The 14,768-nt window shown below is 30.6% G+C and overlaps 1 protein-coding gene across 1 annotated transcript in view; it reads left to right on the forward strand.

Annotated features, from left to right (window-relative positions):
* The first annotated feature begins 3,259 nt into the window (after positions 1-3,259).
* The window catches only part of LOC108769900 (uncharacterized), a 94,592-nt gene continuing 83,083 nt past the window's right edge, over positions 3,260-14,768 (forward strand). The window contains exon 1 of the mRNA XM_018521129.1: positions 3,260-3,319. The gene's annotated coding sequence lies outside the window, so the exon portion shown is untranslated. The remainder of the gene's footprint in view (positions 3,320-14,768) is intronic.

Consider the following 14,768-nt stretch of genomic DNA (forward strand, 5'->3'; position numbering starts at 1 on the left):
TCGCCGCGTGTTTCTTTGATTTTAATGCGACTGCATCATGTTCGGATGATTATTTCTCCGTAAACATTCGCTGTGTCAATCGATGCCGCCCGTTTGAATTGTACTAATTCGTTGTGGGATACGTAATTAAGGAAGATTTAGGTCACTATTTTGTTAATTTTTAACGACAGTGTCGATGTCGTTACATTATTATTGCGAAGCTTTTTTATCACATACAAAATCTGCGCAACAATATAATGACTCATTAAGAATATTTCACGTGTTTTTTTTCCACTCATTCCTTTTCGAGAATAAACCTTTCTTAAACTGTGGAACGTTTTTATACCGTGGAATTGAAATCGCGCGCGAAACGCATTTTATTATTAAAATATATCTACAACATGGAATATTTACTAGCGTGAATGATTTACTGGTGAATAATTTACTTCCGTATGGTCTTGAGATTCTTAATATACGTTACTAGAGAAATGCATATTTTTGAATAAATTTCACGGTCTCTCGTGGGAACTCGTGGGAAAATAAAATCGATGCAGAAAAGCAAACTCGAACTATCCCATCTTTGGCGACGCGACGCAATGAAGTGCGTCTTGCATTCCACGATTTCGATTTTCTCAATTTACGCTCGACTGCTCTTACGGCAATATCGCGTTATTATCTCGGCAAAATTGTCTCGCGTCATTCGTTACGAAAAACGAGTATCGTGAACTAATACTTTAACTGGAGCGGATTATTTGGACTACTTGGGCTTGTATTTATGTTAAAGAACTCGATTGAAATCAATCTTGAGATACGATACGATTTAATAATTGAATCATGAGAATTAATTTGATTTTTGTTACGTCACATTTGTAATCACAATATAATTAAGAAACACAAATAAAGTTTCAGTCGCGGGTTGACTTAATTCATCATAGTTTGAAAATTTTTGAAGTATAATATACGTACAGTATAATGTACGTATGTAATTAATAATTTTTTTATTTTGCAATATTTTTCTGAGAATCAAAAATTATTACTTAAAATGATTACGTAAAAAGTTTGATTTGAAAGTTATAGAGAATAGTTTTTTAAATTATTAAAATTAAATATTTTTCAGAATACCCTTTCTTATTACAACATTATAATGATTTGATTTAATGATGCACATTAAAATGAATTTTTGCCTAATTTAACAAAAAACAATAAAACTAAATTTATTTATTTAAGCATTATATTTATTTAAGAAATACAATTTATTATCGTTTAATTGGAAAAATATTCTTTCGGAATTTATTTTATCAGAAATTAATTATTATGTTTCTCATTTTTTATATTTTGAGAGCAATAAAATTGCATAATATGTAATAAAAATAATAATAAGATTTACATTTTTTGTAATGATTTAATTTAATTTTTCTTATTTATTAAAATCAGTCCGATTTCTTGAACATTTGTGAAAATAATACAGATTATTACAAATACATTAATTTATATGATTTTCGATTAAAAAGAAAATCAATTTTATTTCTTAAATAAAATATCTCATAAGTTTTTTTAAATGAAATATTTAATTATTTAAGATGTTAAAAATTAATTAATTAATTAATGCGTATGACACAGCTAAAATTTGTTATTACAGTAATATATGTACATCTTTACATACCAAATTAAAATAAAACCTTTGAATTTAATTAGATTATAAGTAAAAATGATTTCTATATATTTCAAAACGTTTTTTTGATTGAACGGAATTAATCATTATCTTAAACAATTGACTTTGACGAGGCCATAGAATAATATATAGTAACGCAAAATATATAGTAACAGTCATTGACCAAAATAATTCAAAGTATTAGGAACAGTATTTTCAACGCTTACATTTATTTCGTAATATATTTCGTAGTAATGAACTTCCAACGTTCGGCATTGTTTTACTCTGCGCACGCGATACCCTGTCTATCATTGTGTACACAAAGGTCATCGCGCTATCATTCGCTCGTCGAATTTCGAGCCGACAGGCAGCAGCACAAATTGCTCCGCATGTATCGTATTATACACTGAGAAAAAAATGCTATTAATTCAATTAAAGTCGATTTTACGGGCTGTCACTAACATAAGTAGGTAATTAATTCATATATTGACATAAAGGCCTTGATTATTGAAATAATAATTTATGCCTTTATGTCAATAAAAATATATATAAATTTATCATTTATGTTAGTGACAGCCCGTAATATAGACTTTAATTGAATCAACAGCATTTTTTTCTCGTACTTTTGCAGTATTATTATTATGCCTCATGTGCTCAATGGAAGAAATATTAAGAACAGGAATATTAAATATTAAATATATATAAATATCAGAGAAATAAAAGTTATGAATAGAAATTGAACGTACAAATGTAAGACATTTATGTCTTATATCTGTGTAAGATATATGTCTTATATTTTATGTCCGTTCTGTATTACGTTTATAATCTCTATTCATATTTAATATTTTTATCTCTCTAATATTTAATATTTAATCTTGTTCTTAATATTTCTTGCAGTGCGCGTAGAATTTTATTTTTGCAGATGCAATGAGTATTGCGTTGAGTACCGAGATATGAAATATTATCGTTTCACACATAATCATGATTATCAGCAACAGATAATATTCATTAATTAATTATAAATTTCTATAACTAGAGAATAAGAAATGATTTGTGTCGAGGTTTTTTATCGATGTAGATATTTTGCAAGATTAATCAACTCAATTACGATGTAAACTATGGTATTTTGTCGTGCTCTTGTTTTTAGTTATCGCACTTTACGTTATCGATTTCAACATCACTTTGTCACGTAACCTTTATAGAAATTTAGTGGGTACGTAATATAATTAGAGTCATAATTTACTGTCTAATTTTAACGTGAGAATCGAGAAGTCGCGTCACTTTTTTACATAATCAAAAACTTAACTTTACTCATACATTGGCGCGTAAAAACAAATGTTAATCATGATACAGTACTTTTGCGACGCACATAAACTCGTGCGAAGTTATTCTTATTACTGCCGATTTCCATGTGAAAGCTATAAGTGTCTACTATAGAAAAAGAAATTGGCTCTGTAATGATTCGTATGCAACCACGCGTTGCATACTTATTTCGTATGAATTTTCCTGACGCGTACACCATATGACAATGAGAAGTCAGAAGCTCGAACATTCGAACGCAGATTTATCGCTCATCAGCATGGAAAAACTGACGATACACAGATACGTAGGTACGTCCTCTGTCGCACTATCTTTTACGAGCATGGAAACAGGCGTGTGGCGGTTATTTATCGATACGAGAAAAGAAAGGTAAGATTTTTCACTCAGAAATGTTCATAGCTTTGATTTTTAATTTATTAGATATTAGGCGGTAATATTCTTGAACACTGCATTATTCCTGCGCACGTAATCTTTAAGTAGGAAGGTGGAGTGGCCACAGGTTTAGCTTTCTGTAAAATCTCGTTCTGAAAAAGAAAAATATAAAGTATTGTCCAGATTCCCAAAAGTTTTAAAGTTTGAATTTTTATTTTTACATTCCGTTAATTCCATTATTTTTATATTCCTCATAAGGATATAAAGTTATCTATAACATAATATACTAGTAAAAATAAAACTGTAAAATTGAAATTTTTTGGGTGTTCTAAGCACTCCACGTACCAATTTTCGTATCTTTAAACCACCTATTTTCTTAAAGATTAAATTTTGTATTTTATTTTTCCGCTGCAGAAGAAAAAAATAACAATTAGTAATCAAAATAGTTTTAAAAAGATCCTTGTTCTAAAAATATTAGATGAAGTTCAAAAACTTTTTTTAGTTAATTAATAACTAAAATAATAAATAAGAATTAACGATAATATAGAATATGTAATAATTTTTCTCGTATTGTCTGTTGGTTCTACAATTCTTCAGTTATATTGTTGATGTTTTTTCCGCGACAAAAGTTTGCCTGTTTTTTCAGTTTTTTATGCATCAAAGTGACAAGTGTGTGTTGTTAAATAAGAAATTATTATCCAACTCTCTATCCATAACGATATCTGCCGTCGCGAAAGCGTTGTCGCTCGTTGTTATTACGTATTTTACATCGCAATATATTCGGCGATATTATCGCACGTGGCAACATCGATGTCTTCTTTAAAGTTTAAAATGCGTCAGATGGTCTGCATGAAGAATTACTACCGTACTCGACGCAAGATTTATGGCTGTCGATAAAAAAGTCGAGAGAGGGTCTGACATAATATTCAATGGTTATTATTTATTGGATACCGACTTCTGGTAGCTAATTCTGATAGCATACTCACTGCCACATTTCGTTATCTCTTTCGCAGGGTTTATTGATCCGTAGTCCTTTAAATTTAGCGAATTAATTTACTCGTCATATATAGTACACACACATGTTTTTGCAAGTAATGTAATAAATGTCTAAAAAATAGAATTAATTTAATTTAGAAATAATAAAAAATAAATATTATACTCGTACTTACGTTAATATATTATGTATTTGATATATGTAGGTGGAACAGAATATAATATCGAGAGCCAAATCTTATTTTTTATTTCTTTTATTTAAAAAAAAACTTCGTCATCTTGTGCGTATTGTTAAAATACTATTTCAACCAATTTTATTGGATACCTATTTGATATGAATAAATCGATACCGAGCAATCCACGTTGCTTTCACTGATGAAAATTGTTTGCTTCGGGAGGTATAGGAATGTAAGAAATGTAAGATATATAAAAAACATACCATATCAAAGAATTGTTGATTAGATGAATCTACGCAAGATTTGCATTTAGTTAATTATCGAATAACGGAAACGTTTTCACTTGGAGAGTGTTAGAATATCTTAACCTCGTTTATCCACTTTGATTAAATTGTGCGATATAATTTACGAAGGTATTAGTCGGCATCTTGCCAGTTGACAGTTAACCTGAATGACTTATTAATAAATAGGAAGTCGAAAGCGAGGCTATGCCATAACTCTATTACTCTATATGTAGGTCTTGTTATATCTTTATTAGAATTATACGTAGGTAATAAACTACCGATTCAAATGTGATTATAAAATCAAATAATAATCAAAGCAGATTGAAATCAGCCGAGATAATTGTGAGGAATAGAGAATTATATTAGCAGAATAATACGATATTAAGATCAATATTAATTATGTTTCCGTCACATTTAACGATGTAAAATTATTTTATATTAGTCAAATATTTATAATTTTTTAATTTTGTTATAATGACCATTTATTCTTTATTGAAGAATATTGCAGATGTAAAATTGTTATCTGTCACAATTAACCCTGTTATTTTTACATTATTTTTATCGATTTAACTAAATAGGAAATAAAATTATATATAAACAATTATTAATAGTGCATCTATTTATGTAAATTTATATAATCAAAATTTCATGAACTATTATATAGCCTCAATTCTTTTTTAATGCTTATTCAGAATGAGAATATATGATAATCTCTCTTTTGTATTTTAATTAATACTTCTATAGGTAAATAGCAGCTCCAATGAAATTTCTCACGATTTCTTTTTTTCTGCATGGCTTGAAGAATGAGAACGGAGGCTTCTTTTAACCTTGATATATTCGATTTTGTTCATATTATTTATACGTACAGTTCTGTTATGAAGATACATTGCATTCGACAAAAAAATTGACAATTAGGTACTAACAGTAATCGTAGATATAAATTACTTTTTATCATGATCTTAATTCATATTTTGCAATTCTTTTCTCAAATATTTTAATTCAAATATTTTTTATAGGGTAATCCGATATATACGCCACACCTATCAAAAACTTAATTTATTAAATATTATTTACTATGTTTATAGTAAACGAACTATATCAGTAAAAACTTTGTACTGTTTACTACTATGAAAAAAATATTAGAAATTCGAAATATTTATTTTTTATATTAAAAAATAAACAATATGATACATTATAAGACCGTATATGTGTGATAACACAAACTACAGAAATCAAAGTTTTAAACGGTCTAACTGGATCTTAAACGCTTGTATGATTTTTGGTGAATTTATATATTACCTATGTAGTATATAAAATAAACTTTTTGAAACCTTTGCATTTTTGCCGTATATCCTACAGGAGTGTACATATATAGTGTATATTAGTAATTCAAGATTGAATTATTTGAAGCAATAAAGATTCAGTTTCGACCGTAATAGGCATTTTTCTAGTATTGATTGTGTTTAGAAAGTTTTATTAAGAAATAAGAATGGTAAATATGTATATGAAGTAATAAATAATAATTACAATCTTCCTACACATATTGTATTACAAGTGTTATTACTTGAAATACATATTTCATATAATGAGTTTATTGCATTTAACGCACTGAATTTAATCTGCGCACTTTGTATGCTTTGGACATAAATCTCTCTCGCTAAAAATGCCGTATATCCTAAACAGGTAGGATATACAAGACAACAAACTAAACAAAGAATACGAAAGCAATAAAGCACTTGTATTTTACTACACAACATTCTTTACTATTCCACTACACGCATGTATCACGAAATAACCAAGTCTTTTACATGCCCTACAGTAATCATTTTATATAGATTATAATTTATGATGGCGTTATTTATTACAGTGACAAATCGATTCAACTCACAATAATTTCATTAATATTAACATTAAGAAACTGAAATCATAACAGAATACTAATATAACATAAAGACATGTAACAGAGTAGTTGCGGGAAAATTACCTCCACTCTTTCTATTTTTTCTGACTTCTGTGGCGTAAATCTCAGCATGGTGTATTTGCCGGAGTTACCCTAATATTACAAAGACACACACACACACACACACACACATACACGGAGACAATTTTCTTTTAAAATTTATCTGAAAATATGCCAGTTGTGATTCAATACAATACAATATTCTAAAGATTTTTACCATGCACTTCAGTAAAATTAATCAAACTTATTTTATATTTCATTGTAATTTTATTAATGAATGAGAAAGATTTGCAAACAATTTTTCGAAATACAGTGTTGTCCTACGACTACCATAATTTCAGGGAAAACTCTAAGAAAAAATTCTCTGCGTGTAGTTAAATATGAAATATAATTGCACGGCAATAAAAAAGTTTATTCGTCTTTATGCATTGATTATTAAACTGCGCGATATCGGAAAAATCTATCCGTACAGAATTAAATATATCATATCATGTGTTTTCGAAAACTCAATGATTGATTTCGTTTATTCACGCGATATTGGGCCCCGGGTGTGCATACGCACGGCACAAACCGCGGTGATCGGTCAGGCAATTATGAAATTGTGATTAACGGTGAGTAATTATAAAGTTCGCTACTACGGTGATAGATTAATTACCAGGGCCATTACACGCGCAACGTTCTCTGTCTCTCTTTCTCTCTTTTTCCGAGTGCATTCGCGAGAATGAAAGTGCACATCGTCATGACATGCTATTAACCCCGACCCGATTGCAAATCGTAATTTTGCTTTTATTATACGCGTTGCGGAATTTCATTGACGTGTGGCGTGCGTATTATTTTACTCATGAAACGACTAACAAGACGCTTTAATCACAGGATGGAGCTTGTTCGTAAAAAAATGTCGACGGCTCGATGATAAAATTTTATAACACGTTAGAAGGAATTCTATATCAATTAAATAATATACTTGATATATATAAGCAAATTCAAGTAAAGAAATATACAAAATTTATAGATTCCTTAAATTAATACAATGAAAAAATAACGGCAAAATACAAAAGGGCATTAGAAGTCAGTACTGATTATTATATTGCGCAATGTAATACTTATTAATATGTCACAAATTCAATTTTGGCATACTTGATATACATATTTTTTAGAAAAATTACACTCTAGATTTATAAAAGATCTTTATAGAAAAAAAACTGCGAATTTAAAATTTAATGACTTCAAACTGTTAAAAATTAACGTTAATCTAATTCGAAACAATTTAACGTTATAACTTTCGCAACAAATAATTTTATAAAGAAAACTAGATATTTAGTAAATATTAAAGTTGATAAATATACATACAGTGAGTACAAAAAGTATTCATACAGAGAAAATATTTTTTTAAAAAACTTTATTTTTAAAAATTAAATATTATCCAGCGAGAAATCAATCATCAAACTGATGTCGAATCGATATCGATGATTTCAATACCAATTCGACGTCGATTCGACGTTTAATTGATGATCATTTCTTGCTGAATAAAATTAACATTTTATTCATGAAAGTATAAAATAGACTGTATGTTTCTTAAAATTTTATATATACCAAAAAGATGTGTATTAATTATAGAAATATATAGATATGTATCATCTGAAAAATAAGCGAAAATTAAAAGTTCCATTGTTTGGATGCTCAAAAAGTACTCGTACAGTCGAGAAATTTAGCTTATAATATCAGAAATACATGCGAATCTCATCTGTATGTTAGAACAGAATATGTTCATTGTATAAAATTGCTAATTAATGTTTATTTTTTACAAATAAGATTGTTTTTATAAAAAATTTCCTTATACGAATACTTTTTGCTCTCACTGTATGTTATAAAATAGCTATGTGAAAACACCATTTATCATGAATTAATTTTCACAAAGATTTACATACAAAGAATCAAGCGTTCTGTAAATTCTATGTTCGGTTGCAACTTTCGCGCGCATTTTTTTTCTCATGCCATCGTCGTCAGCTACCGGAGTACAGGCGAAGATTGATTAACTAGCGGCGATTAATTAATCACGGCGGCCGACTTCGTTCTGTTCCGTGAATCTACCTGAGCGAGCGCGTGTATTCGTCGCGGTAGCGCATAGGAAGAGCTTTGATAAATCAACGAGATTTCACGTGTCGGAGCTATTAAAACGTAGCTTACTCATGAAGCGCCGAGTTGCACGTTGCTCGCTTAACATGCTCGCCATATGGGGTGTTAAGTCGTGGTTAAGGGCGCGTAGAAAAATTCCAATCACCATCGACGGTGCTTAACAATGTTCAGGCACAATGATGAGAATAAGGGGAAAACAAGTTTTCAATTGACGCCGCGTGAGATCAAAGAACTGTTAAGCTTCGTAAGCGTGATTCTTTATGCGACTGCAACATGTGTGGTGCAGCATGCACAATATACTTTGCAGATTTATCGAAAGACGAAAAACAAAAAAACGGGAGTATGATTAACGATTGGGAATGATGAGCCCAGCACGCGGTATCATATGTGGTGTTCGTAAACATGTCGATGAGTTATGACGGCAAAAACATGACATAAATCCAATCCGTATATATGAATAAATCCATACGAGCGAAACGATCAGCCGGACACATTCGTGTACTTAATCATCGTATCATTTAATTATTGTACTAACAAATATATCACACAATAGTTAACACATTTTAGAACAGATATTGATGATCGGTAATCGTAACATAATCGTAACATATCTCTCATTTATTACAATGCGACACAACTAAAAAAATTTTTCCAAAAAATTAATTCTAGTATTTTGAGTCATTATAAAATCTTATAATATTAATGTTTAAATGCCGTTTTGATGTAATAACTGATTGTAGAAATAAAAGTATGTTCTTTCTTTTTTTTTTATTTCCATTCTTTTTTTGCAAGTAATTAAAAAAAAGTGATAATTTTTTAGTTATGTCATTATAAATGAGCGATATATTTTTAATTATTCCATATTTTATGAGAAAGAGAAAAGGCTAATACAAATCACAGAAGACAAAAAGAAAAATCTTATATAGAGAAGATTAAAGAAATAAATTAAATATATATGATATGATTGGGGCATATAATTCATATTATTTTATTTGTTAAACTTATATACAATAATCTCTTAGTTATAAATTACTTTCAAATAAAACTGCTATAAGACAGGCAATATAAATGTCGATGGTTGAAAGGCAGCAGAACAATCGCCGGGTGCCGATTCTAATAACTTCGTTAATTACCACTTACTCGATTCACTGACACGTTTTTCCTTGCTGCAGCTATTTCTCCACCTGCGTGTAACTCCTCTATTCTGGAGTTATGTTCTCTCGACTGATTCGCTATCGTTCTCGGCGGAATCCCTTTCATTTTCTAGTCGGTGTACACTGCACCTTCGTGTATCTGACGTGGTATAATAAAGCGTGCATTTACATCGAGACTAGACTAGTTGAAACGGAAAGTGCATGTCTGTTAGCAGGTTTATTCGCAATGTATAATAGAAAGAGATGCGCTGAGAATGAACGATATTTTACGATCCTGTTATCTCGATCTACGCTACAGGCTGCGGAAATGAATCTTGTTGTTATGGATACTTACCGAATAGTGCATCTTCTATATATCCTCTGAAAGCAGCGTATCTTATCTTTCTTTTGATCCTTTATACCTGTCACAAAGATTATTCACTAATAAGTTTAGAATAAATTTTCCCTTATATTTTTATTATTAAATTTATTAGGCTAATTCTACAATATGCTTTTTGTTTCCTGTTTTTGCTGTTTGTCTCTGTTTGTCTCTTGCCTTTTTGATCAAGAAGGCAAGAGACAAGCCGCAAGAAACAGGAAACAAAAAGCACATTGTAGAATTAGCCTCATGTATTTATCTAAAACATAAGAAAAAGTGATTTTTTCGAACGATTTTCATTCATTTATTTCGTTTTCGAGTTTACGAAACTTACATCGTCTTGAATAGTTTATATTCGTTTCGATAAGCAGGGAAGAGCACGTAAAAGGCAAAGGAATCGGGCGCATTAATGCGAGCGTCATGGAACGATGATCAATACGAACACGTACATGTACGCTTTTTTATATCAGAATACACACACATATACACACATCCTGTAAGAAGCGCATAATTGCGGCATAGCAACGTATTCCTGGTTCGTTGTTGTTTATTATGCAATACTTAGAACGCCCTCATTATCTCGATCAGCTACCAGCAGTCTTTGTAATTATAGTCTTGACAAATAAATTAATTTGAATTCTACAGGAAAAATTCTTCTCTATTAGGAATTTTAGTCTAAAATCACATAAAACGTGAATTTACTTTTTTCTGAAAAATATTTTGTAATTTTTATTTTATACAGAGTGTAACTGAAATAAAACGCCCATTAATTATACAATATTATTTTTAATAAAAAACTGAGTCGAAAAACCTCTACCATTTTGCAATTTTCGCAATAGTTAACGAGATATTAATTTCCAAATATTGCCGAATAAACGGATAAAATCGATGTATGAGACAATTTAAAAATAACTTTCCATGTTCTTTATGAAATATTTCAAAAATTTTTCTTAAAGAACTTTTAAAAATATCTTTAAGTTGTCTTATACGTCGATTATAGACATTTTACTCATTGGGTAACTAAAAAAAATAATACGAAAATTGCAAAATGATGGAGGACTTTTTGCCTCAGTTTTTTATTAGGAATAGCACTATATGATTAGTGAGCGTTATTTCAGTTACACCCTGTATATTACATATTCTTGCCACACAAAATTCCATCATTTTCTCTAAAATTTCGAAGCTTTCATTGAAGTAGCCGAATCGATAATAACTATCGATCGAGAGCAAATAAGAAAAGTGAGAATGAATGAACGATCGTGGGATGAAGTCATTTCAGCGGAGATACGCATCGACAAAACGAAGGTTATTAAATCCAGAACGACAAGAAGATATAAGTACACAAAAAAAAAACGAAATTGTCTCTCTCTTTCTCTCTTTCGCCTCGTGAAAAGAGCCGCGATCGCGTTTTTAATAAGACGCGGAGCGTGAATAATGCGGATACAACCACGTTAGAATTAATGTATACGCAAAGGAAGCGTCATGGCCACGTGGGCAGGGCATAAATATTAATTAATGGACCATTATTACACTGGCGTAGTGAGTTTCACTATGGTTCGATGAGTCTACACGCGCACCGTCGCTACCTCGATCGTCGATATAATATAGCGCTATTTAATATCAAGGAAAAAGAAATTTATATATAATTCTGTCCGTGTCGACGACACTGTCTCATTTACACTGTAATCAATTTTCATATAGATATTTTTTGTTATGACTATAAAAACCCCCGTGAATGTATTAACTGAATTGTTATTTATTGGATTGATAATAATTTATTAGGCTGATTAATTATTTAGCGTTAGATATCGACAAGATTTATTAGATTGATGGTACTTTATAGTATTGCACTGAAAAAAAAGATTGGCTGCTGCAGCAAATTAGATGGTTAAATATGGCATAGCATTTTTAATTAGTTGCAACAGCTAATTTTTGGATGCTGCAGCCAATTCTTGGTTGTATTAGCCTATCGGCAATATCAGTATAAGATTTCGATTGGCTAACGCAATCAAAAATTGGTTGCTACAGCCAATTAAAAATACTATGCCATACTTAACCATCTAATTTGTTGCAGCAATCAATCTTTTCTTTCAGTGTAAATATATTTTATGATGCTTAACAAAAATCCTGTATGATTATATTTTAATTATACAATATTATTACAAATCTTACATTTTTTTTAACAAAATTGTGCATAGAAGGACTGGTTGAAAATATTAGCCGACGTTTGCTATATTTATAAAATATTGTAAAATGATTTAATATTATAAAAAATTCTGAAATATCTTCCTATTGTTTAACCAGTCAGTATTTCTTGTCGGATGCTGAACAATGATATCTACCTAGTAACTGTTATGTCTATTCCGTCACGCAACTTATCAGCCCATTTTGTCGTTTCGATGATTGAATGAAGAAGCAGGATATTTCTATGGCATTGGTTCCGCGATACTACTAACGCTTTCTACGTGCAGTTGTGAGGCCGCATTACTGATGTCAAATAAATTAGCGTACGTAGCCGCAGGTAATTGAGAAGTACACGCCTAAGCTCGTATACTCGTGAACCGACTAGTTTGTCACGTATCACGTACTGCGCCAGTGACGCACAATTTTCCTCGTACAATCAATCACTAAATTGCACTTTATTGACCGGCGGTAATTTGCAAATCGAGTGATTTATTAAATCACCTCGGGTAGGTAAACGGAACTAATCAATTTGCAGTAATTTTATGACATTATAGAACGCTCCAAGCTACAACGTTACGTGATGTGTAATATCTGTTTGAAACTATGATAAATTGAAATAAAGTTTTATTAGTTTCTCTCTTGTAATATAATTTATTAAGCTCTTTAATTTTTAAGATTAAGAATGACCGCGTACATGAATAAATCAATAAATAGAGAACGCCAATAACCGATCAAAGTTAGATATTTCAAATAATACGATATATATTCTTTATTAAATCGATTTTATTTTAAGATAAGATTGCACGCCGAAACATTTGAATATTCTTATTATTAAACATGTTTCAAATATGATTGCGCGTCAAAACATTCGGACTTTCAACACAATCAATCTGAAACGCTAATAATCCCCCTAAATTAAATTAGAAAAACTTAAAAAAAACTTATTGCGAAAAATATTATAATAATGCCTCGTCTTAAAATTTTTAATATTTTATATTAATTAGAAATTAAGAAAAGATTGTGGAGATGTTTTATCGGAATAGCGAGTTGTGCATCACTGTACCAGAGACGACCGTCTTCTCGGAATACGCATCCTTCACACAAGACGTCAATGAAACGGACGTGCTGCAAGCGCAACGCCCTTGAAAAGATACAGGTGACTGCTTGAAGAGAAGTGCATACTCTTCACGCGTGCATAAGTCACCGAATGAATCCAGTCTTTACCGATTCATACAGTTTACCGTTGCTTTGAGTACGGCGAGCATTGTAGATATTCTAAATATTTTTAAAACAGATGACTGAATCGTCTTTTATTTCTATTATTTATTGTACTAACGTAAGACATCGTACGTCGATAACGAATTAGACTTAACGACGAATGGAAATAAATACGTTTGAAATTACATGATGAATGTGAAACGTCGTTATGCTTTTATTTGCAAAAGAGTATGTATTTCTTTGTCGTGTAGAATTTCTTTATCTTATTCTATTTAAAGTGTCGTCAAGTTAAGCTCATCAGCGCGATTTTTATGACGTTAAATGCGGAATAGAACTCTGCTGGATCGCAACGGCGACGGAAGAAAATAAGACGGTTCGTGAAGCGTAAACGACGAATTCCTTGCTTCTGAACGCGCCGCCAGCATAATTTCCGTACCGTTGTAGGTAGTATCCGACTGAAAAGTGCAGACTTCCGCCGCGTCCATAAGTTAGATTTAACCATTTCTTACCTTCGTGGAATGTCACGCATGCTGCCGGTCATTCGGAACACCGTGATGCACCGCAGCTTCGGGCACCTGTTACGGAGAATTGTAATAAATTCGAAAAAATTTCACTCCAATGTGTAGAGGATGTCACGCTTAGGCAAAGAGGGAAGTCCACTAATTATCGCGTCGCTTAGACATATTTATGTCTGTCTTAAAAATTTAGATTAGCGACGATTTATTCGTCTGTCATTAACCAATAAACTTTCCTTTTCGAGCGTATTTGTTTCTTTTTAAATAATAATACATTTTATTTAATAGTTTATTAATAGTTTTATAATTTAGCTTATTACTAGTTTCTTCATAGTTTTATTAAAATAGTAATATTTTTGTAAAAGATATAATATAGATACGCAGAAATAACAATTAAAAATCAATTCCAAATTGATTCAAGAATTCAATAATAGCGCTAATAATAAAATTACAACTGTCTGATTATAT

The sequence above is a fragment of the Trachymyrmex cornetzi genome, unplaced genomic scaffold (assembly GCF_001594075.2).
Source record: "Trachymyrmex cornetzi isolate Tcor2-1 unplaced genomic scaffold, Tcor1.1 scaffold964, whole genome shotgun sequence".
Classification (NCBI taxonomy): domain Eukaryota; kingdom Metazoa; phylum Arthropoda; class Insecta; order Hymenoptera; family Formicidae; genus Trachymyrmex; species Trachymyrmex cornetzi.